Source organism: Synchiropus splendidus, chromosome 11, assembly GCF_027744825.2.
Source record: "Synchiropus splendidus isolate RoL2022-P1 chromosome 11, RoL_Sspl_1.0, whole genome shotgun sequence".
NCBI classification, from domain to species: Eukaryota; Metazoa; Chordata; class Actinopteri; order Syngnathiformes; family Callionymidae; genus Synchiropus; species Synchiropus splendidus.
Genome location: NC_071344.1, coordinates 19,305,001 through 19,328,626, shown reverse-complemented (window position 1 = coordinate 19,328,626; position 23,626 = coordinate 19,305,001).

Genomic DNA, 23,626 nt, shown 5'->3' with positions numbered 1-23,626 from the left:
TGCGGCAGCGGCGAGAGCATAATTGGACAAAGTATCATGTAAATGCTGCAGCAGGACACCACACTTAAGGTGAGATCTGTGCACTCATGCAGGAGACACTCTGAGCTCCAGAGCACCGGAGCGAGTGTGACAGGACCACAAGGTGAAACGTGACACCAGGCAGGGAAGGTCGCAGGTTCTGTCTGGAAGACGAGTCAGTGCTCTCCAAAACAGTCTTATCCTTTAGCGTCTCATCTCATCAGGCTGGTGCAGCTCTGTAGAGGCGTGCGATGCTCACTCTGGACCTTGAGATGAGAGGAGAGGAGCAGACGAGTTGAATGTAAATGTTGACCATTTTGCAGTTATCAACAGCTGCTGATCTGAAATCCTGTTGTGACAGCAACTTCTTCTTGATCCGTTTTGGGGAATTATTTCAGAACTGCTTTCACTTCTCCCTCTGGACCCTGCAGGTGCAGAGACACCCAGCACTGGTGGAGCTGTTCCTGGTGCTGAAGCGCTGAGCTCCAGAATGAACTTGGACATCTTCTCACAGCTCTTCCTCCTATCTCTTTTCAAATGTTCCTAGTGATGTTAAACCTGCAGAACATCTTCAGCTGGAGCAAAGTGTGTGGGAACCGTGAAGATCACAGCCAAGAGAAGTGAAGAGAGAAGAACCAAACCTTCACAGAGCTTTGCTCTGTTCTCTGGCTCTGACATCATCATCACCATCATCATCATCATTATCACACACACACTCAGCTGGAGGGTTAGAGAGATCGAAGGACAATTGTACACTTGATACCTACTGCTTCTTCCTCGCACCTTGCTGTCCTTCTCATTCACTGTGTCTTGTCTTCGCTCTCTTCAGGCTGAACTCACCAGACCGATCTTTCCTGCGCCTGACTTTCAGACAGAAGAGTCTTCTGCTGCTGGTGGACAACCACCATCCAATAAAAACCGCAGCACGCCGCCACCATCGCATTTCAAACCCAGCAGATGCCGACGGTGTGATATGCAGCGAGCCGTTTGTTCAGCGGGGAAATCATCAGGTCGCACCAACACGACGCGCCGCTAATTATCGCTCCAGTGCGCCGACAGGAGCGATCCACAGCTAAATCATTTTAATTATGAGGACGGCAGGAATCAATACGTCGTCCGTGCGGCCGCCGCAGGAAGTCCGATATCTAATTATGATTATCTTATTGCGGTGATTAAGAGTGACCGCGAGCCGCGGCGTCCCGTTGTTACAGGCGCCTCTAAACACAAACTCATTAACAACAAATAATCTTTTATGATCGGAAATTCATCGAGGAGTCAGAGCAGGTGAGCGACGTGGCGCACACGCCGCCGATGCAACACATAAGAAACAGCGTTTGTGGCTAAAAGGCCGCGCGGTCGATGTCTCCTGCTCTTCAGCTGAAATCTAATATTGGCCCGGCGGCCGCAGCAGCGAGATTGCTCCGCCATTTTTCCAATAAAAGCCAACGTTTCTAAGAATCGGCCTCATCGATCTGCAGCGACGACCCATATTATTGATGAGACGTCGACGGTCTCCTCGGAGCTGGGCCGCAACACAATAGCGGCTCTCGTCCTCCTCCCTGGTGGGTCCTCGTCTACGTCCACTTACTTCACGCCGTCTCATAATTGTGGCTGAGCGGGACGAGGCCGTTCCCATGGCGATGATGGCTTCTCTCTCTTCTCCACACGTGAAGGTTCGTGTCCACCAGCCTGTCCCTGTGTTTGTCTCTGTGACGCTGGGGAACCTTCACAACTCCATGGCACCAATGCACCAGCGCTCGTCGTGTCGGCTGTATCCATTTCAGGAACGGAACAACGTGTCTTCACACACATCAGAACTCCTAGCAAACATAATCTGTTTGAGAGACTGAACAGATCCTTGTGGTCCTGAACATGTGTTCAAAGTGCTGCGCACAGGTTGTTGGTAAACTCCACACAATGTTCTGGCAAATTCTAGTCACAAGACTTGAGTTTCCTGGTTGCTTTTTGTCGGTGGGACAGATACTGGTCCGTTCTCAAATGAATTTCAGGTTTCTACTTCACAGCATCATGAAAGCACCTTTTTTTTAGCCTTTGTTTTCCTTCTTCACCAGCCGCAGAGAGAGAACCGCCACAGGGGCCGCTGTCGCGTCACTACACTCACAGTTGACAGTGTAGTTCCTGACAGTCGTGGCACATTGAACTGACTGTAAATGGCATCGTGCTGAACACGGCGCTCTGATCTGGCATCTCTCTTCATGTCTCCACACTCCGCTGTCGACGCGTCACCAGCGTTTGTCTGAACGTGAACTTCTGATCTGGGCTGTGTCCACTGTGTTTATGTCTGGATTTGTCACCTGCTTCACGTCTCCAAGACACAAAGTCAGACCTTTATTTTCATGTCATTTTGAACCTGTGCAGCTTTCTTGTTGTCTTGCTGAAGAGCTTCAGGTCCTCTGTTCCTCTGGCCTCAGGACAGCGCACAAGCAGCAACAAGATCCGTCTTGTGGTTGCAAACAATCTGATGAATAAAAGACAGCGCTGTTTCTGCGCGACACAATATTTACGGCTCTCTGGATGCGTCGCATCATTTATTGACCGGCTCCTTTAAATGATGAATAACCGTGGCGGGATCCTCCGCTGAGAGAAGCCGGAGATTGGAGAAACAAGCCTGCATGAATAAAACAGCTGTGAGGGTGTGTTGTCGTCCCCGCGCCACGCACTTGTCTATCTTGAACCCAGAGGAGGAGCCACCTCCGGGAGCTCCGCCGCCATGGTCACGACACTTCCTGTGAGACAGGACCGAGGAGTGACGCGTGGTTCAGTCATGAATGAATGGCTGAACAGGTCGACCTCAAACCCTTGGGGTCAGACCAGGACCGTATCAAATGAATGACTGAAGAGCTGCTGTTCTGGCCACACCCGTTTCCAGCCTTCTTTTTGCGACACGTCTCTATCACACCTGGTCATTATCCTGCCGACCTCTGGGTCCGCCCCGGCTCAGACAGAACACCCTGTCGTCTGCATGAGCGGGAAGCGACAACACCTCTGTTCATAAATAAAACATGTCGGCGGTGATTCGCGTGACAGATCGGACCTGAGATAACCGTGCAGGCGGCGGGTGGGGGGGGGGGGGCTGTTAAAGGCTAACTGAGCTGTTTTCACACTTTCACATCTTTCCACTCCCAACTGTAAAATCAGTGTAATGTGGCGGCGAGATGGTGCGTTAATGTGCTCGCCAGCTTTGATCCCCGGGGAGATGCGGCGTGACGAGACAACAGATCTGCAGCGCGAACACGCAGCGCTACCTCTGCCGTCGGACAGATGGCGTGACAATGGATGGACATGACAGCGGACTCCGCGTCGACAGGTCACATGATGTCACAGGAGTTCCCACGGTGGAATTGTGCTATGTTCCTATCAGGGTGGAGGCTGCTCCCCAAAAACAAGAAATGGAAACACGTGATGAGTGAGTGAACAATGACAATGGATGACGGAGGGTAAACAGTCGCATTGATGTTGGATGGAAGGATGGATGAGTGCCCTCGCACGCTAGAGAAGAGGTGGGAACACAGAGAAGAAACCTGTGTTTGCTGGTTCACGTGATCATAAGACTTCCCTGGTCACATGACAGCGGCCATCTTTGCACCCCACTCGCTCTGGTTGCTATGGTGACCAGCTTTACCGCAGCCACACAACTTAACACCAGCTCTGTGGAGGGCCCGACCTGGACCCGATCGGGACCTTACCCAGGACAAACTATTTCCCGCCACAGTAAAGGCGCCATAGAACTGGGCCGTGATGGATGCTTGCATTGAAGCCAGTTGCTCCGTCGATTCCTAGCGCTGCCCGCTGAATCGAACGCCAGCCGTCACTTCCTGGAGACACTTAAAGATTTCCACAACCAGTCCCCAAGGTCCCCCGGTGTCAGCCAGGCAGCCGGAGCGGGTCGGCCATGCTGACGACACTGAGCTCATCCATAACACTAATTGGAGTGAGCGGCAGCCTTGGGCCGCGGCGTAATCAGAGCCTCCGAGCCGCCGGCACGCTCCGCTCTGTTGTATTACACACTCCTGTTGGCAGTGACAGAGACGGCTGTCAGGGCCCTGGAGGCCGGCAGGGGATCCGAGCTCAACACCTTCAATACATCGCTGAGGAGAAGATGCTGGTGAAGCTCACTGAGAGAAGAAATCCAGTGTCCGAAACAGACTCATCCAAAACACGGCTGATACAGAGAAAGACTGTCATCAGCTCAGATGTCCGCCCTGTCCGTCCGTCTGTCTGTGAGTACGGGCCCCCTGCCTCGTCTTCTCACACTGTTGCGGGTGGAACGTCAATAAGTGCTGGTCGACACGTCATCCTCCCTCAGTTCTCCAGCTCAGTGCGAGGCCGGCATCGATCTCCGGTCCGACTCGGAAACGTCCGGTTTTAATTGGAGGCGAGTCTGAGGACCTGCACCCGGAGATGGATCACAGCGCCCCCGCCCCTTTCCCCTTTCCCTGCTGCCATCTCTGTCCCAGGAACAAGTTCTGGAACTCTCATTCACACTCTCTCCCTCCTCATTCCCTCAGAATGGTCAGGAATTGAACCGGACACAGCCTCCACCTCCAAGCTCTTCACTGTCATGACGCAGTTTGGTCTGGTCCGAGCTCCTGGTGTAAAAACTGTCAGGCAGTCGCGGTCAGGATTCCAGCGCTTCCTCCCGCGGCTGGGCTGAATAGCGTTTCTGGCTGCGCTGGCATCCAGCTGGCCGCCTCCACCCTCTCGGTGAAACGATATCCTGGATGTGTGTCGGCCGGTCGCCGTGGCTGGCAGAGCACCGTGGCTGGCTGCCGCCTCCCTAAATCTGTTCCACATCACTCCCTGTTGCGTGTTCGCCTGGATGTGAGCGCGGCGGTGAGAAGCCAACCTCCCCAACCGCGCCGACAGACACTAGCAGCCAGCGCTAATGGAAAAGCTGGCTGGACGAGCCGTGACTGCTGCTGTCGCTGCACCGACTCCTTTGGTGGAGTGCACATGTACGTGAGGTCGCCATGGTGGGGGCACTGTATTCATGTCCGGGTCCCTCCTTTCACTGTCAGATTTGAGTCACAAACACATCTGAGAGTTGGCAGAGTATTTCTAGCCCTAGTGGGGCTTCCTTTTCTCCACTTAATCTCTACCTCCAGTAAAAGCCGGGAACAACGGTGTTCATCTGCTGGGCCCAACAAGACCACAGAGACCGGAGGTGTAGAGGGAGAAGAGCTTCTCTGTGGTGGATGTTGTGAAGGGTGGTGGTGGTGGACCTGGAAATGTGCTGCAGACCTTGTGTTGTTCATGGATTAGTGTTTCTGTCATGATGTCTGCAGTGAACGATAAAAGGTACAAGAGTCACAATCTCACCAGAAACACTGAACACACCACCCTCCTAACCCAAACCCAGTCCTTAAACTTGCGGGGTCCAGGAAAAATGTCCCCACAAGCATCGCTTAACCAAGCACACACACGCAGATACAGAAGTTCCCCCAAGTTCAGGCGTTGACAGAAGAGATGCCACCTTCCTCTGCGTTCACGCGTTCCAGCAGCGTGAATCACACACGTTGGTTGACATTCCGTAAGTGCAGGAAGCGTTTGGTGTTCACACACCTGTCCTCCGAGTGCTAACAACGGTTTGCTGAACGGCCCCAGCAGGAACCCTCCTCCAGTTTCATCACTGAACTTCAGTCTGAAGGCGGCGTGTCAGCTGCATCTTGGCGACAGTGAGGAGCCTCCACTCCTGTCTCCGTCAGAATCAGCCGTCCAAACTTGTGTTTTATTCTGATTTCAAGGGCCGCAGTGAGAGCGGCTCCTCTCGGCCGTTTGAAGTGCGGGGTTTTAAATTGCTTCCAAAAGAGAAGTCGAAGAAGAAAAGTGTCGCGGGCTCTTGTTTATCAGTCGCAGCCATTAAAGTCGCAGCAACATGAGCGACTGTGAAGCGTAAAATTACATGCTGTACAAGTTTATGGATTAATGTCTGCGGCGGACGTGACTGCGCCGCCACTCCGCCACTGAAGAACCAGTGTGTGTGTGCCGCCGCTCACAAAAGCCTCTGGCGGATTTAAGAGCGTCTTCGTGTGTGGCACAAACAGAAGAAACTGAAAGACGTCACCATCGCTCCATCCCTCCTTCAGCTGGACCAAAGCCGGCTGACAGAACCAGAACCTACCCATAGAACTACAAAATACTGATGTGCTACAAGATCAAAAAGGCCACACACAAGTGGGTCGCAGTACATGAGGAGCCGTCAACACAACAGCCAAGAACAGTCAAGACAATGCAGTGAAGTGTCAAGACTGTGACAAACATCGACGTGGAAGTCAGAAAACTACAGTCTAAGACATGAAGCTCAAGGTTTGTGGGTAACGGCGCGTTTTAGAAGGCAGACGAGGAGGTGACAGTCAGGAAGGAGAGGTGTCACTCGAGGACGTGGGATCAAACGTGCATGGAGACGCTGTGACAACGGTGGAACAAAGCCTGGGCAGGGGGAGCGGCTCCCCGACCTCCAGACACCATTCTTCTGACTGTGTTGCTCCACTGAAGTCAAGAGTCATGAAAGGGTGAATGATGTCACAAGAGGCAGGAAGAGTTCTTCCTGTCTCCGCTCAGTCAGACATCAGCGACACCTGACGTGACGGGAAGCCACTCAAAGATTAAGCAGGGGTTTCCGCTCTCCGTCAAAAGCTTCACACTCGGAGCTGTCACTCCGCCAGCTTTGGATCTCAGACTTCCTCGCTGCTACAGACTCGCCGTCTGACACTGCAGCGGGGGAGACTTGTGGTGGGTTTGTGAATGACTCAGCACTTCCTCCGGACTGAGTTTTAATCTGCGTCCTGCCAGAGAAGCAGAGCGAGCGCAGACCAATCCCAGTTTTCCAAGGAGGGAGCACGTTGGGAAGCGACAGTCCTGGTTGTTCAGTGTTTGATTCGCGCACCAAACCAGTCGGTTCGACCCCGACAGTGGGGTCAGTCTGACGCTACAGACGCTTAAGGCTAACACTTAGCATTGCTAAGATCAATTCTGGAGAGGAAAGAAATAAAGTTCTGAGCCAAGGGACGACCGTGGACATGCTGTCCTTCCTCTTTACGTGCATGCGTTCACTCATTCATGCGCTCATCTGAGCCATCCTTCATGCTGGCATCAGTCCGCTGCTCCTGTCATGGGCTCAGTTGCAGTTTTGCAGTGAGACTCGTGACAGGGTGAATAAACAAGGCTCTGCCAGCTGTCGTCTGGGCTCCAGTGTTTGACAACTGCTTAACAACTTCTGGCAAAATTAATTTGTGTCAGGAAAAGTGCTGAGTCATGACAGCAGATCGAGACGGAGCTACGTGAGAGAGAGAGCAGAAGTTCCTCTGCGGAGGAAATCTCTGTCACCGAGGGAGCCAGTCATCAGACCATGACCAACAACACAGTCCACTTCTCTGTCGGAATGACTCGGAAGACTGAAACCTGCTGACCTCGGCGGGTCATGTGTGATGCTGACCCTCGATGTTACGGGATGGCAAACGTCCAGCCACATGTGTGGCTCACGGGTTAGGCAGGCTCGCTTCCTGTCTCCGGTGAGGAGTCGGTTTGAAGCGCGGTGACAGACAAGCTGCGGCGGAATCCTCGACATGTGGAACGACTTGTGTCTCTGACCCAGTTCTCTGGAAACAACTAGCTCCGAGTGTCACTTCAGCGCGTCTGGTTCCTCAAATAGCCCGCGAGGAGCAGAGGCAGGTGAAGACGCGGCTGATGTCGGCTCCCTCCCACGTCTGCTGCTCCGTGTAAACAAGGTACACTGTGTGCTTTGTCTTCCTTCCGCCCACGTTAGCGTGCGGCTTAACAATGGAGCGGCAGAACCGCGCTCCGATAATCAGACAGAAATATTCAGAGCTCCTTCCTGACTCTCCGCTGGAGTCACGTGACCCCGCCTGCCACTGATCTGCTGATGCGGGACATCTCCTCTGTGCCGTTTCTCACCTGCGTCGGCGCATGTGTGGCCTAAATCTGTGACTCGTGGTAACAAAGTGGGCTCAGCGTGGCAGGTGCGGACTAAAAATAAAAGGCAGAGTCAGCAGGTTGCAGGAAGAACTGATGAATCCTGTTGTGGCCAAGTCGGCTGCTCGACTGCGACTAAATAATGATGCCAGCCGAAACAGGAGCAAGCGGTTATATAAAGCCGAACTTGCAGACTCGGCTTTTCACAGCAAACAATTTGTGACTCGCGTTCTGACTCGACTTGGAACCTCTGAGTGTGGTTCAATCTCCATGTTCAAGTGAATGCAAAGACTCAGTGTTCGTTCGTGAGTCGGACTTGTTCTGATGAGACGAAGCAAAGGGAGCCACGAGTTTTCAACTCAGCACCATTCCTCTGGTTCAGTGGTGGCACTTCAGTTTCCAGTCACATTTCTGTTTCACCAGAGTTTCATGGAATGACTCGGAGCCAGTGAGTCAGGTCGCCACGCAGGTTCTGGGACCGGTCCAAAGGAAGAGGAGCACAGACTCTGGGAGAGGTTAGTGGTGCTACTATGGGATGTGCATTTCTTCCAGAGTGAGGAGGGAGATGGAACCTTTGGACTGGTGCTGCAGTAACCGGACGTCCAGAACCAAACGCACTCGTGGACGACTTCTGCAGCGGAGAATGAACATGGAAGACAATCGGCGTCTTCTGGTGCAAGGAGAGACTATTTTCCCGCTCGCGTGTTGCTCTCTGAACAATCAGCAGCAAACAGCTTTGGACAGATGCAAATCACCTCATTAACTCCACAACCCAAATCCATCCTGCAGCCGGCGCCGAGCGAGGCTGATCCGAGCGGCGAGGCAGGAGCGCTCGAACGTACGAGGAGAGGAGGAAAAAATGGAAGTGCAGTGATAAAACATCTGCTGGCTTCACCATCTGTGCCAAGTGGAGTGAGAGAGAGAGAGAGAGAGCGAGGGAGGGAGGGCGGGAGGGAGGGAGGGGGAGGAGACGAGGCTTTGTGCCCACGTCAACAAGTGCCAGGGTTTGTTCTGAGGGGAGACTGCATCATAATGAAGGCGGAGGCCGCGCCAGCCGCCGCATCCCGCCGGAAACAATTACAGCGCCGTCACTTCTGGAGTCCAACTCACGACATTTATTTTGTTCCATTTCACACCTCCTTTCGGATCCGTCCACGGAAAAGTGTGGCGCTCCCATTTAGCGATCGGTTCGCCCGAGGCTCGGCTCTGGTGATCAGATCCCGCCACCGCACTTCCCTCGTCGAGCTCAGAACTAAAGCTTCTGGGTCAGCGGAGGACAAGATGTCTGCCTGATTATTGCCCGACTGGAAGCGATTATCCGCACGCTAACAAGAGATTATCGCGCCGTGCCGCCGCCGAGTGTGTGGAGGGAACACACAAAAACCTCCATGCTCCAGGTTACAATCCCATTTTGGGACATCGGCGGAGTCAGGGATGGGAAGGATTTGAGCTGAAGACCAGACTCTGCAGGATGTGGGCGACAAGGGCCCTGAAGGCGCCGTGAGGCGCTTGTGGCTGCTCCACTGCAACAACATTGGTTTACATTGCATCCATGGTAAACTACAGCGCCTTCAGAAACCATTTCAGTTTTGAACGTCATCTTCGTGACGTTCCAGCCTTTTGCTATATTCGTCAAAGAAATTACATCAGTAATTATCTTTATGATCTTTAAATGTCTGAATTAAACTCATTTATTTCCAATAGCTCCTTAAATACCTGAACCTGAGGATGGCTTTTCTCTAGCTTCACTTCTCCTTCCTGCTAAACGTCTCTTGATTTTAATGGAGACTTCACTTACTTCATGTTCTTCAAGGAAGTCGCTTGCATCATCTTGTCCAGCAGATGGTGAACACAGTAACTCTAGGCTCAGGCTTGGTAAACAACAGCGCCATCTACAGATGCAGCTTTCAAAGGTAAACAACAGCAGGGCTTCAACTCCTGAGAGAGAAGTGATGTTGGAGTCTCATCTGCACCGAGACGCTCACGAATGGTCATGTTCCAACACCCTCATCCGTCTCCACGGCGACAGAGCATCAGCTCCATGTAGTCCAGGTGGTCCGGTCCAGAGACCGCGGTTCCTCCTGTGAGCGAGCAGCTGCGGCACAGATCAGTCTGGACACCAATTCTTGGACACACACATACTTGAGTAGACATTTGCTTTTTGGGGACCCACAAGGTTGAACCTCAATTTGAGGGTGAAAACATCAAAATAACTTGGTTTCAGTTTGGTTCAGACTCCTGGTTCAGGTGAGACATGTGTTTTGTAGGGCTAGGTTTAGAGGGAGAGACTGGGGAAAGGGTTATGGCCAGGAGAGGTCCTGACAAGGATAGTGATACAAGTGTTTGTGTGTGTGAGACAGGCACTGTACATGTTCTGGGTTCCCTCAACTCTCCAGCTTCCACCTGTCCATTAAAGCAGCCGGTCCGTGACGCAACGTCTGTGAGGGCCCTCCCTCCCCATCCCACTCTGGACCGACCCCGCCCCACTCACACTCCGTTCAGCCCAATTAAGTCCAACATTTAATGAGCTGCTCGCGCCAGTTCGACTCCAGAGATGTGATTTGATTATTTATTTGTTGACACGCATTCATTTTACATGATGTTGAGTATTCAACCAGCAACCCTGAGCAGCTCACCGCCTGACGTGGCTCCCGTCTAAACACGAAGTGAGGCGAGCAGCCGGCGGTGTGGCGGGACTGAGCGACGCGAGGAGGCAGATGTTGGCGCTGAGCTGCGGCTGATGTTCGGAATTAAACAAGTGAAAGAGTCGCTGCCTCATTTAGCTCTGCCAAAACACAGAAGCACATCTGTATCCCACTGTTTTATTGTGTTTGTACACAGCTCGGTGTTGTCGTCACGGCAGCTCACGCCTGTGATTCTGATCATCTGACGTTTCAGCAGCCTCTGGCTTCCACTCCTCCACTGACGTTTGGACACTCGTGAACAGAAGTTCTGTGAAACACCGTCCAGCTTGGGTCGAGTTGCTCTGCCAACCTCGAGGCTGGGCCATCTCTGTGCCAACACTGGTGCTGTCCTCAACCCCTGCTGCTGCTCACCACCACCCCTAGATGGCAACAGAGTGCCTCTCACTCAGTGAGGTAGTCATGCGACAGAACACATTAGTGAACAACCCCTGAGGCTCTCAGAGGTTGAGAATTGAAAGCAGATCCAGTCATTTGAGAAGGTGACAGGAAGTGAGCCAATCTTTGTGCTTGGAAAACAAACTGCAGGAGAAAACATTTGAAATGAAGACACGTTCTGTCGACCATCAGGTGTTTCTGATGGTCGCTGTCGTTGACGGTCCAGACAAGGTTCGGGTGAAAACAATTCGTGTCCAGCGGTGACAAACGAGCGAAGCCTCATTGATTGTGATTAAACTGAATCAGAATCAAGCTCGTCAGGCATCAACGCCCCCCACCACCCCCCTCCTCCTCCAGCAATTAGAGCAACACATCACAATAAATCAGCACACAAGTGCAGGACACGCCGAGTCACAGGAGACATGAGCGTGTGTGAGCCAGCGTCATCAATCCTCATCCGCAGATCTGCTTACTCGAGGGGTGGGGGGAGTGGGGTAGGGTGTGGGGGGTCGTTTTCCTGCGCTTTATAATCCACTTCCTGTACGATAATGGAGGTCAGCGGAAAGTGCCGTCTCGCCCGTCTCAGCCACTTACTTGTGAGCGGCAGTGAAACCCCTACATTGAGTTTCCAGAGCTGTGGAGGGGGGGTGGTCGTCTCAGTCGCCACCTGGTGGCTCATCACCGTCACTGCAGCAGCAGTGTTTCACATCACACTCACAGGGAAGGACCTGAGTGTGTGTCGATGATGCTGACTCGCACACGTGTCCCGAGACGCTCCTGGTGAGAAAGACCACAGGCAAGATGGCCGACACTCGAGAGGCTCGGGAAACCGGCTGCAGACGTGGAGCTAAGACGTGACTGTTGCCTTCACCACACAGAGCAAGTCCTTTCATCTGGACCCGGAGATGTCGATTCAGGAGGAGGAGAGACCACCTGACAGCGGCAGTTGAGAGACAAGTCATTACCACAAGTCATTAGTGGAGAGAAGAAAGTGGTAGCGTCACCATCTGGCCGTCGTCCAGTTTGAATTTTTGGATTTTCAAACGCTGAGTTCTGCAGGTGTGGGTCAGCCACAGCTCTGCCACTTGTCTCCAGGACACCCCCAGGTCACATGACTGGCCACCTGCCCCGTCGCCACACGCTGGCCTGGCGGCGCAGAACCGAAGCCTTGTTAACGTGCAACCTCGCCTGGGCTCCAGATAACGATGTTTGTGAGACAACACGCTCCGGCGCAGGAAGAGACGGGAAGCTCATCATCTCAAAGCAACTCAAATGGATGTCAAACACCGTTTAGAGAACGTTTGTCATCAGTCGGCTGGGTAATTATTTTGGGGTAATGAGTCGACGAGCCGCGCGTTTGATCCCGAGTCGAATCACCTCTGCTCCATTTGTCTTCTCATTAGCTTTAGCTCAGTTAGCGCTGACTGACTTCCCCCCGTAATTACGCGGCGGCGGGAAAATAACGACCGTTAGCTCGACTTGGGCTGAAACGATGGAAGGAGGGGTGCGACCTCTGACCTCAGCCAGATAATGAGGTGAGCGGCGAGTCACAGAAGCAAAATTGGAGAAGTTTGTGTGGAACTGTGAGGGAAAGTTTGTGTCCTGCGGGGGGCGCTGTTCTGAAGTCACTGAACAATGTGACTCCCACGGGAAGTGAGTCCCGCACTATCATCACACTGCCATTCACACACACAAATCGGCAGCACACAGACAACTGCAGGAAGGTTGTTGGTTCAGTTCCCTCCCTCTCAAACCAGGCCGGCCATGAGGGGACTCCCCTGCAGAGCGAGGGTCTTCCTCGACTCGCGCTGCTGTCAGGGAGCATTTGTTGTGAACATTATTTGTGTGAATGTGGCGCAGGACACACACACACACACACACACCGCTGCATATGTGTGTGTGTGTGGGTGATCTAATGAGCCGCCCTGTGGAGCTCCGGGGGGCAGAAGATCCACTGAACCTTAGCAACACAACTGCACCCCCGCCCCCGCCCCGCCGTGACACTGTGACCTGTGGCGTGTAGCGGCTCGCCTGCGCGCTGAGCTCCAGTGTGCTCTCCCAGCATGCCTTGCAGCCGCTCTTGTGACATGAGGGACCCTCGCCCACAGCGGGGATCAAGCTGGTGTTTTTAGCAAGAGCAAACCATCATCATCCCTCACAGGTCGCAGAAACAAAGAGGAACAGAACCACCTGTTCCGCCGTCACACTCACAAACAATGGGGCCGACGCGCATGGAACTGGATGGACTCGACAGTGTGCGCCACGGTTACCTCATAAAAGAGACAAACAGATGAAAGAGTCACAAAACTGCAGCTTAAGAACAATCAGTGGCACAGAACAAAGTCAACCTCAGAGAAACTTCAAAGACCAGTTTTAGTTACTTTTCTGTTTGACAATGAAACGCTGAAGAACTACACAGACCAGGAGAAATAGTGAAAGATGGAAAAGATAAATGCGATCACCAGCATCACGTCAGACGAACAGAAGAAGGAACAGATCTGCATCGAAAACAAGAAAAACAGCTCTTGCTCATCGAAGGAAGATGAGTTGATGGAAAGTCAACGCCTAAAAAAAACCTGAATATGGAGAGGAATACAAGCCGGTGAGCAGCTGGCAGAACCTGGAACAACACCAGACCTCAGACCAGAACTTCTTCTCCCAGTCCAAATCAATCGCTGCTGCTGTCGAAACCAAATGTCTGTCCAGTGCAGAAGCTGCACTGGCTCACGGAGCTGTCAGGAAGACAGGAAGTCCTTACCCTGTGAGGAAAAGTGAAGCCCGAGGAGAAAAAGCGCCGTGTCAGGAGGGGGCTTTTAAAAATGACGATATTTTATCCTTAAATTGTTTTGAGAGCCTCCTGCCAGCCGGGTCATGAATCAGCCTGTCCGAAGGTCCCGCGGCGGAGCGGGGACACCGGCGAGGGCCCGGGGCCGTGACAACTGACCGGCCCCTGCTGCTCCTCTTCATCATTTAACATTTAATCAAGGCTGCCACCTGTCCAGGCCCTCGCCGCCGCCGCCGCCTCAGTTCATCCATCTGCAGAGCAACACCAGCAGAAGACGAAGGAGCCCGGACCTCAGGGGGCCTGCGGTGATCAGGTTTAATCTCAGCTGGTGTCTGGGGTCGTCCATCACCGGGTCAACGACCTGATCCGTCACACCGAGGCGGAAGAGAAATGACTACATTTCGCTGTTTTTTCAGAAATATTCGGAATCTTTCACGCTTCACCTGATTCTGTGAGAGTTTCTTTCAGCACTCTGCTTTCCTCCCTCAGGACCGGTTAAGAGACGCGACGCCTCGACCGATCATCACACGATCCAAGTGGATCCATCTCTGGAGCTGCTGATGGGAGGCAGCAGGTGATGAACTCAGCGAGACTTGGAACAGTTTTGGAGCACTTTGAGGTTGACTTTCTGGAGACCTAAGAGTGAATTTCATTTACTTTGGCATTTCACCTCTGAGCTGAGTGACTCAACATTGGGACTTTTGATTGAAAGTGCAAACAGCTTTCTGTTCAAAACAGAAATAAAAAGACCTGAGAATTGAGGACTCACTGACACCAAGAGCGAGGCAAAGGAGTCTGTCACAGGAAAACGGCAGAATTTCGCTAGCATGGCCGGGAGTCTGGGAGTAGCATCAACGTAGCTACCGCCGTACAGGTGGTCCCTTCCACCTGGTGAGCCAGTGTTAGCAAAGCGACCTGGTGTTTACTGAGAGAACCCTGTGGTGGACCTCAGAACTGCAGAGTGAGCGGCGCACGAGGCGGACGGCTGAAGGGAAGATCCGCTGGCGTGGGACATGAGTCTTCTGCTCTCTCTCTCTCCCTGACCTTTGCTTGGTGGAGCAAACAGGAAACAGCGGTTATGAATTTCAGCCGCGGCCAGCGCGCACGTGGCAGCGGCGATCGATACATCATACTAATAAGTAAAATCTGCGCGCACCAATTATTGTGTGTCATGTTTACTCGCCCGGGTGAGTAATCGTCCAATTTAGGGAAAAGCTCAGCGAGGTAAGCGGAGCTGCCGGGAGCTCGTTATAACTCGACGTTCGCTCTCGCACACACGGGCGAGTAATTAAGTTCCCAAAACACACATGTTAATATCACCCCGGTGTGTGCGCGCGCCGACTTTTCTCCCACAATGCACTTCACGTTCGGCCTCAATGAAGCTCATTTCTCAGCGCCGGCACGAAGCATCTTTTAATCCCACTAAAGAGAAAAGCCTGTCCCACTTGCATTTTTCATCGCGGCTCGCTAATGCTGCTGTCGACGTCGGCTTTTTCTCTTTCACTCCCTTTCTGGAGGTTTTCCAGGACGAGCCTCGTTCTTCTCGCTCTGTCGGGCCGCTGAAGGCAGAGCAGGCGCGTGAGACGCAGGAAGGAAGCGCTCAAACCATTGGCGAGGATCAGTCTTCTGCCTCCGATCTGCTTCTCCAGCTGATCTCTTCGCTCAGGTGAGACGTCCCCCACCAGTCATACAAACCCGCCGGCTGAAGTATTCGTCTCCTTGCACGCTACACCAGACTAACAAACCGAAGTGAGTGAGTCATATGAGTGAGAAAACATGGAAAATCCTGGCCTCAATGGCTTCCATACACCAGTTGCGGAAACCAGAAGAAGTGACGTCTCATCTTGGTCTCCTTCAACCGTCAACCCACGATGTCACCTGCCACTCCATTTTTCATGAATAAATTCCTGACCTTTTGTTGTCGACATGGTCATCGGATTAAAGCACAAATGACCCCCTGAGACTATATCTGTCTGTCCCTCCACCAACTTAACCTCCTTCCTGATGGGCACTATCTCCCACAAGAGGCCAACCACATGCAGCCTCCATATCCATACTCTTCCACACACATCTTCGAGTCTTAAGATGTTGGCCTGGGATGCAGCCAATCATTAAGCTGTCTGTCTCAGAAGGAAAAGCCTCATCAGCCTCCAAATGAGCAACAACCTCACGTCCGTTCTTTGCTAAGATCTTAAAAAAAAGTAGTCTTCTCAAACTGTTTGTTTGAAAAAGTTGCAGTCTGCTTTTAGATCAAGACAGAGGATGGAGACAGCTCTTCTAACAGTGACCAACAACCTCTGAGCAGCAGACCAAGGTGAACTCCATTTGAATTGTGTTGCTCACCAAGTTCTCCTGGACCTCCACCTCTCCTGGCAGGGATTCACAGAGAGGACATTTTCACTCACCAGAGGAGCTTCTCTTCCTCCTCAGATGAATTTACTTGCTCTACCTCACGCACCAGCGATAACACTCAGATTCGCTCCTTTAGCGTTCTCATGTCCTGATGAAGTCACAGCTGGGAGGCACCAAGCCTCTTTCACCAACCTCTCCGAGCCCTCCTTTCAGCAGTCTCAGCCCCTGCTCCACAAACATGACTCCTGTAGGCCCAACCTCCGCGTCCTATTTGACTCCTCACTCTCATTCGATGCCAACATGAAAACAGTTTCCTTCAGTTCAAAATGATTTGGAGGATGGAACACATGCTGGCTGACAAAACCCCATGGATGTGTTGGACCCACCCTCTCAGGCTTGTGGAAGAGTCGTGAACAGATTTCAAGCGAGAAGTTAAACCAGAGAGGCAAGTGTCTGACCTGATGTTTGGGGTCCTCGTGAATATTCACCACACACTTCTCCTCGTCTGGCCCGCGGCTGTAAACAAACCATCCATCACCAATACACACCGGCCCGCAGAAATAAATCCTGACTCGCTGGGCTCCTGCAGTGTCTGACCCCCACTGAAGCTCCCAGCTGAGCTTCCAGAGATCGAAGTGTGTGAGCTTTGCACCCGGGTGGACGCCACGTAGGTCGCTGACTTGAGGAAGGTAGTCCTGGCTCACAACCTGCCCGCGGCTCAGGAGCGAGCCGGGTTTTGCACCTTCACTGTCTGGGCGTGCGTGTGTGAATGCCTTGTATGGCTATACTTGTGGGGACCAATTCTTGGAAAAAAACTCCTCCTTGTGAGGACATTTTTGCTGGCCCCCATTTGAGGATGAAGACTTCAAAATGGGTCATTATAACTGGGCTTCAGTTTGGTTCAGGTTAGCCATGTGTTTTGGATGGTTAGGTTTAGAGGGAGAGGCTGGGGAAAGGGCTATGGCAATGAGAGAGGTCCTCACAAGGACCACCTCAGTCAGGATTTTGAAGCGGCAGATGACATTGGAACAAGGAGGAGAACAAGAGTAGCACCTAGGGAACCTGGAAATACCCAACTTTTTCACTCACTGAGTTACATCCAAACTCACCGGACCCAAGAGTTGGAACGGATCAGGTTGTGAAGCGAATCCTGGACTGGACTGGGCCCAGCAGAAGAAGAAGCAACCCCTCTGGTTCACAGATAGTTGTTTCTCTTAATCAGCTGAATAAATAATAGAAGTAATAACATAATGACTCCAATATTTCCGGACGGTCCTCCTCCCTGATCGGCAGGCGGGAGACGGAGTCTCCACATTCCTTAAATCGTCGATTAGCTTTAATGAGTGTTTTAATTTTAATGAGCGGATCTTTCGCTTCATTTGGTGCTCGTGTGTGATTCTGTGGGCGCCCCCCTCCACCTCCCCCGACTCAGACCAAAGGCTAGCTCTCCAACAAGTCACCCGTCCTCCACCCGATCAGCGCTGACCCCGCTCCCCTCCCCCGCGGCCGCCGTCTTAATTCCTCTCATTTATTTTATTTTCCTCCCGCAGGAACGTCAGTCCGTCTTATTCTAATGAAGCTTTGATTTGGTTCTGAAGCATCCGAGCCGTAACGATCCGCAGCCTGCAGCCTCGGCCTCAATTAGATTATCTGTGGACGGATGGACGCGGGGATGGATGGAGGGAGGGAGGGAGGCGCGGGGTGGTGTGGCGGGATGAGTGACCTGATGCTGAATGGCTGATATAAATTGCGTTAATGGTTTTAATTCCTCTGAGTGCAGGAGCGTGGTCCGGCTCGCGGAAGAGAGCTGGTTTAAGAGGGGACCAAAGCAGAGTTTTTATCAGCTCTGAGAATTGATGATTACAAAAAAAGAGCAATTTGGATTTAAGTGGGGTAACAGGAGGGAGTGTGGGGGGTAGTGTCGGGGCATAATTGTGGCCCAGCCGTCAACACGGTCCTAATGCCCGATCGCCTGGGTCTCACACGGAGCACTCGCTCTTCACCTGTTAGTTATCTTCAACCTTACACTCCTACATTCGCTCCTGCCTCCACAGTCCCACACCCCACCCACCCCATCGAAGACCTGCGCCAACCCAAAGCATCCGTCTTTGTTCTCATGCCAACACTCTCCGACCAGAGTGTTGGCAATCTGGACTCTGGACTCTTCCTCACCTTCATTCAGACCCATCCCTCTTCCAACCCTGCTCCACCGGTCTCCCACTGGAGCGCATATCCTTGCTGCCTACTGCAAGACTTCGCTGTTATTGTCGACTATCAGCACCCCAACCTCAGGTGTAACGGCTCAGGAACCACACTTGCAGGTCCATTCATCTCCAGGCTGCCAGGGCGTCGACTGTTTGGAGAGTCCCGGGCTCACTCATCATGACCAACAACGACACCAACAACAAAGCCACTCCCAGTCCAACATGATCACAGATCTGGTTTCAGCTGAGCCAGGCCTCTCCGTCAGGCACCCATCTGCCTCAGCTCTCCTCCAGTCATCCTGACTATCTGAGCACCCAGACGCCCCTGCAGACCCAACCACCTGCCTGAGCCTGGATCCTTCCCACCTGCCGCCGCCGTCTTCACCCCTTCCAGTTCCTGATGCAACCACCTCGCGTGTCAGTGTAGAAACTCTTCTGAAATCAGCAGGAAACAAAATCCCTTGGAGTCCGATAACCTCCTGATGCTGCTGACCAATTAGAGCCGAGCTGCAGGGAACGGTGTCCACCGGAGCCCAGGACTCAGACCGGATGTTTGTGAGAGCGGCGGGAGAGGCGGCGGCGTAAACACATTAGCGTGCGGCAGCCGATTGTAATGTATCCCTGACATTTCCTCCCAATTACGGCACAATGCTGAATCCACGTCTGCATTTATCAGCAGAAATTGAAGCGATTTATATTCATCTGCTCGGTGACACAACAGCTCAGCGCACGCTTCTGGATCTGACACATCAAGAGGAGGCAGTAGCCGAATGGAAATGGAGAGATAAGATGTTTAAGAAGCAGCAACTCCAATCCAGCGCTCTCTTCCATTATTTACATATTTGCTGTTATTTCTCGCTTCCAGTCGGCGTGATGCACAATTAGATATTCAGAATAACGTTTCCCCAGCAGCCGCCACACGCAGCAGAGGACGACTGATTTCCTCAGTAACTTTTTCCAGTTTGTGGAGGAACTTCAGCGCGCTGGTTTATCTTTCTCTGATTACATGTTTTTGTCTCTCAATCACTGTTACCATGTTAAATCAGGATTTTGGAATCCAGTTTCTGATGTTTTCTTCTTCTCTCTGACCCCACACAGCTAACAACACATAGCGGATTAGTGACATGGAAGAGTGGAAACACCAGTCTTTATTCGTTAAATGTTCTGCTTCTCTGAGGTCGACCGTGGTTGGGAGCTTGTGATGTCGGGGTGTGTTCCAATTAGTTTCACGTTACACTTCTGAACCGTGAAGACGAGTGGGAGGACAATTGGAACGCACCACTGCCCCACATTGAATGTGACGGTTGACCACCTGAGATTGGCGTGTCTCTTTCTGGAGCTGACTTCGAGGGGGCGTCAGAGGTAGGATGGTTTGAGAAGGATCACAATGAAGAAGAGGAACTCAAAGGTCAACCTCAGAGAATGACTACGTAAGAAAAGAAGGGCTTGATCATCCAGTGCCAAGAGGCAAGAACAAGACTCGATTGATGAGAGTCGCTTCTAGTCGCTCGGTGGGAAGCAGCGCCAGAACACAGACTGAGTCTCAGACATCCTCTGAATCCTGTCATCTCTGCCAGCCACTGAAGAACTAAACATGAAACAACTGTGGAGATTCAAGCTTCTGTTTTGGAGGGAAATTTTGGTTGGACCGAAGCGCTTCAGAACTCCAGTGGGGATTCTGCATGACCCGGTGGACAGCGTGCAGTGGGTGGACCCCAGCATGGGTTCAGACCCAGTGTGCATCAGCTCTGAACAAGCTTACTTTCTCCTCTGCAACTGCATGTTTGTCATTCTGCTCACTCGTGACGCCGCATGTTTGCGAGCCCTTCTCCACAGTGACACCTGCTCCGGATCAGCGGTCGGACAGCGGCGAGGAGGCGTCGCGCTCGGCGACGTCTGACCCGACAGCCTTTCGCCTGTTTACAGGCGCTGTGACCTCTGACCTGCAGATTGAGGCTTTCTGGGAGCCATTACTGTCCGATGGAGATTTCCGTTTACATCCTGACAGAGGCAGACAGCCGGGGTCGCCCCCGCAGAGATAATTGGCTGAGCGGCGCGGTCAGCGGTCATGTTTGACTGAGACACGCTCAGAAATGTCGCCGAACATGGAGGCATCAGGATTGTTTGGCCAGCTGAGGCCCGGTGTGTCAACACAGAAGCACTCTCGCTGAACAGCTCCTGCACCGTTGCCCTGGTAACCGGTACAGTGATCACTTCCTTAACACACCGCTTAAGGTCGAAGGTCGCAGAGCTCTGTCGCGTCTTGATTTGTCTAAAAGCTTCATTTCAAGCGCTCAAATGTCACGCGAGCAGCGCCGCCACCTGCTTCTGCAGGGTCCTCACAGGATTCCTCTCAGCGTACTGGCGGTCTGTAAGAACTCCAGTCAACAACCCTCCGCTCCAGCCCCAGTCTGGGTCCCAGAGCCGACACTTCCATTCTGCCTTCTTCCTGTCACATTCTCACAGGGTTTGTTATCCCTTCTGCAGCTGTCAACACTTTCTCATGAACCTTTTTGTGTTTTCGTTTTGAACTCTTTTCCTCCCAAATCTTGTTTTACATCTCACAAACTTGATGAAGGAGAGACGCGGCTCCGTCAGGCAGCTCTGACTCCGCATTTCAGCGGTGTTACGTGTCCTCTGGCGCTCGGAGGGTTAACTTGTGTTCAGCGATTGAATCATGAAACGAACCAATTGTTGTGGTTGTTTACTTCACTCAAAGCGTCTTCGCTTGCATCATGGCTGTCTAATTAGCGCCTGCTGGAGATAAAGAAAACGGGTCCACCCGATCAAAGCGCTTGTTTACAGCGCCGCGGCTACTGCAGCGAGAGACCGTGTCCGGTGCTGAGGGGGGACCCGTCGCCCGTTGACACAGCTCAGGAGGAGTCATGTGTGCACCCAACATCAAACCAAGGGAAGACAGCGTCGGTGAAGCGGCAAGTGAAAGGTCGATGCGGCGACTTGAGGATTCTGTTTGCCAGATGTGGTGTACGCCGCCATGTCGCGTCCATTACCAAGACACAGAGCAGCTAATGGCCGTTGAATAGCATGTAACTGTCTGATGCTGTCATGGTTCTGTGTTCTCATGCTTTTATTTTGTCATTTCCAGTTTTGTGTTTGTTTCCGTTCCCTGTTTTCATCACCTTGGTTCCTTGGACAGATGGTTACTTCGCATCCACCAATAAGGATCTTCATCTCGTGCATTTGTTCCTGCGTGTTTGATAACTTTTAGATCATGCATGTGTGTCTTATCTGCCGCCATTTTGGTTTGTTCCTCGTTTTGTTGTCTGCCTTTTGCTATTAGCTTAGTGTGAGTGTTTCTGTAATTCACCTTTTGTTTTCTTGTTGTTTTCTTTCGTTAGCTTTCTACGATTTCGTTATTTGGGCCTTGTGAGTTTATCCGAGTGTGTTTTTGTTGTCCCCGTTATTTAGGCTTGACTCTTATTCGCCTATTTCCTGCGACAGGTTTTTCCCCTTCCCTGAGTGTTTTCCTCCCTCCACGTTTTGGTGGCAATGTCCTTGGTTTCCTGTTTGTGTCCTGTTTTCTATGCATTTGTATTAAACCCCTGTTAAACGTATTCTCGTTGTGTGGAGTCCTCTGTATACCAGCAGCGATTTTTAGTGTATGGGTCTGTTCCCCTGAGCCACCATGACAGTGTGAAACCAACGTCAAACAAGGGAAGACACCGTCGGTGAAGCGGTGAGTGAAAGGTCATGTGGCGGCTTAAGGATTCCATTTGCCAGACCATCACTTCAGTCGGGGGCGTAGGGCGCCATGACGCGTTCATGAGCAAGACACGGCCACCGAAGAGCATGTTACGGTCAGATGCAACACTTTCACTTTACTTCACTCAACCACTAAAAGGCGCCAGTTTGAATCCCAGGCACCAAAGCCAGAACTTTTGAACTTCCTGTCCCAACAGGAAGTGACTTGTTTTAAGAGGAGCATTTCAACAAAGGCGCATCTGAGCGCGTTAATGATTGACAGCAATGTGACTGTAATTGCAGGCGGCCGCCGCCACATCAGTCGAGGGTCACGCAGCATTACATGTTATTACTGCTGCCATGGCAACCGTTTACTGCAGCGAACAAGCCACGGTGCTCGCTGTAATGAGAAATCCATTTGTGGACGAGGCAACAACAAAGCCCTCAATTACCAGCAGCACTCCCCCGTTGTACATTTCGCCGGCACGGCGGCGGCGGACCCCCGGCCCCGGCCCCTCACCTCACATAAACCTCTCTACATTGTTCCTGACATCGCCGTGTTCCACCCGCATTAACAAAAAGCTTCCCAGATTATTATTACAAATGTAAAATTACATGAGCGGCTCCCTTGGCGGCGCCGCCGATCGCCGCCTCCTCAAGAGCGTCTTCCCTCGGATTAGAGGTGCCACTGCTCATAAACTCATCAGAGCTGGCTTGGCGCCAGGCCTCTCACCGATAATGAAAATGTGCCGACAATAACACGCAGGATTGGAGCGAGCCGGCGCGCAGGAGTGAAGACGAAGAGCACAACAAAGATAATAACCACAAATGTCGCCGGTGATTAGGTGGACTTTGATTCCTCACAGGTGGAGGAGCGCGGAAGATGAAGCCAGTCGAGCGCCAGCTGCAGCCGACCCGCCAGCTTATTCGGTGACATCGGAACCAAGATGGAGAAATGATGAAGCAGGGAGGTGGAACGAAAGAGGGAAATGATCCCGAGAGGAGGAGCCAGGCTCCAATGAACAAAGGCCATCACATGAATTTCAACTGCTGTGGTCAGTTCTCCGACCCGTCCGGACCTTGGACTTAAAACAGACGGCGTCACCTGACCTCAGAAGTGTTTCTGGTCTCCCACGAGACGAACCCATCAGAACCACCATTCAGGCTCCCTGGGTTTGGAGCCCGACCTGCGTGTCATGCAGTTCTGCTGGTTTTTCGTGTGAAGGTGGAAGGCGACCAACTTAAAAGGGGCGACGGTGGTTGCCATGACGGCAGCAGTGGGAGACGACCCTCCTGCCCGTCAGAAGCTTATCTCCCATGATGCCGAGCGGCGCCGTCACGTGGCAGAAACACAAACACCTTCATTACAGCGGCAGCTCGATAAAACACCTCCAAACGCTTGACAGACTCATTTCTGAGCGATCAGCGTCAGGACGAAGGCCAAGGTGGCGACAGCGCCTCGCTTCGGCCTCCTCGCCGCGGGAAAGTCCCGGCCGCTCCGCCATTAACCGCCGGCTGATTGCTTTGTGCGA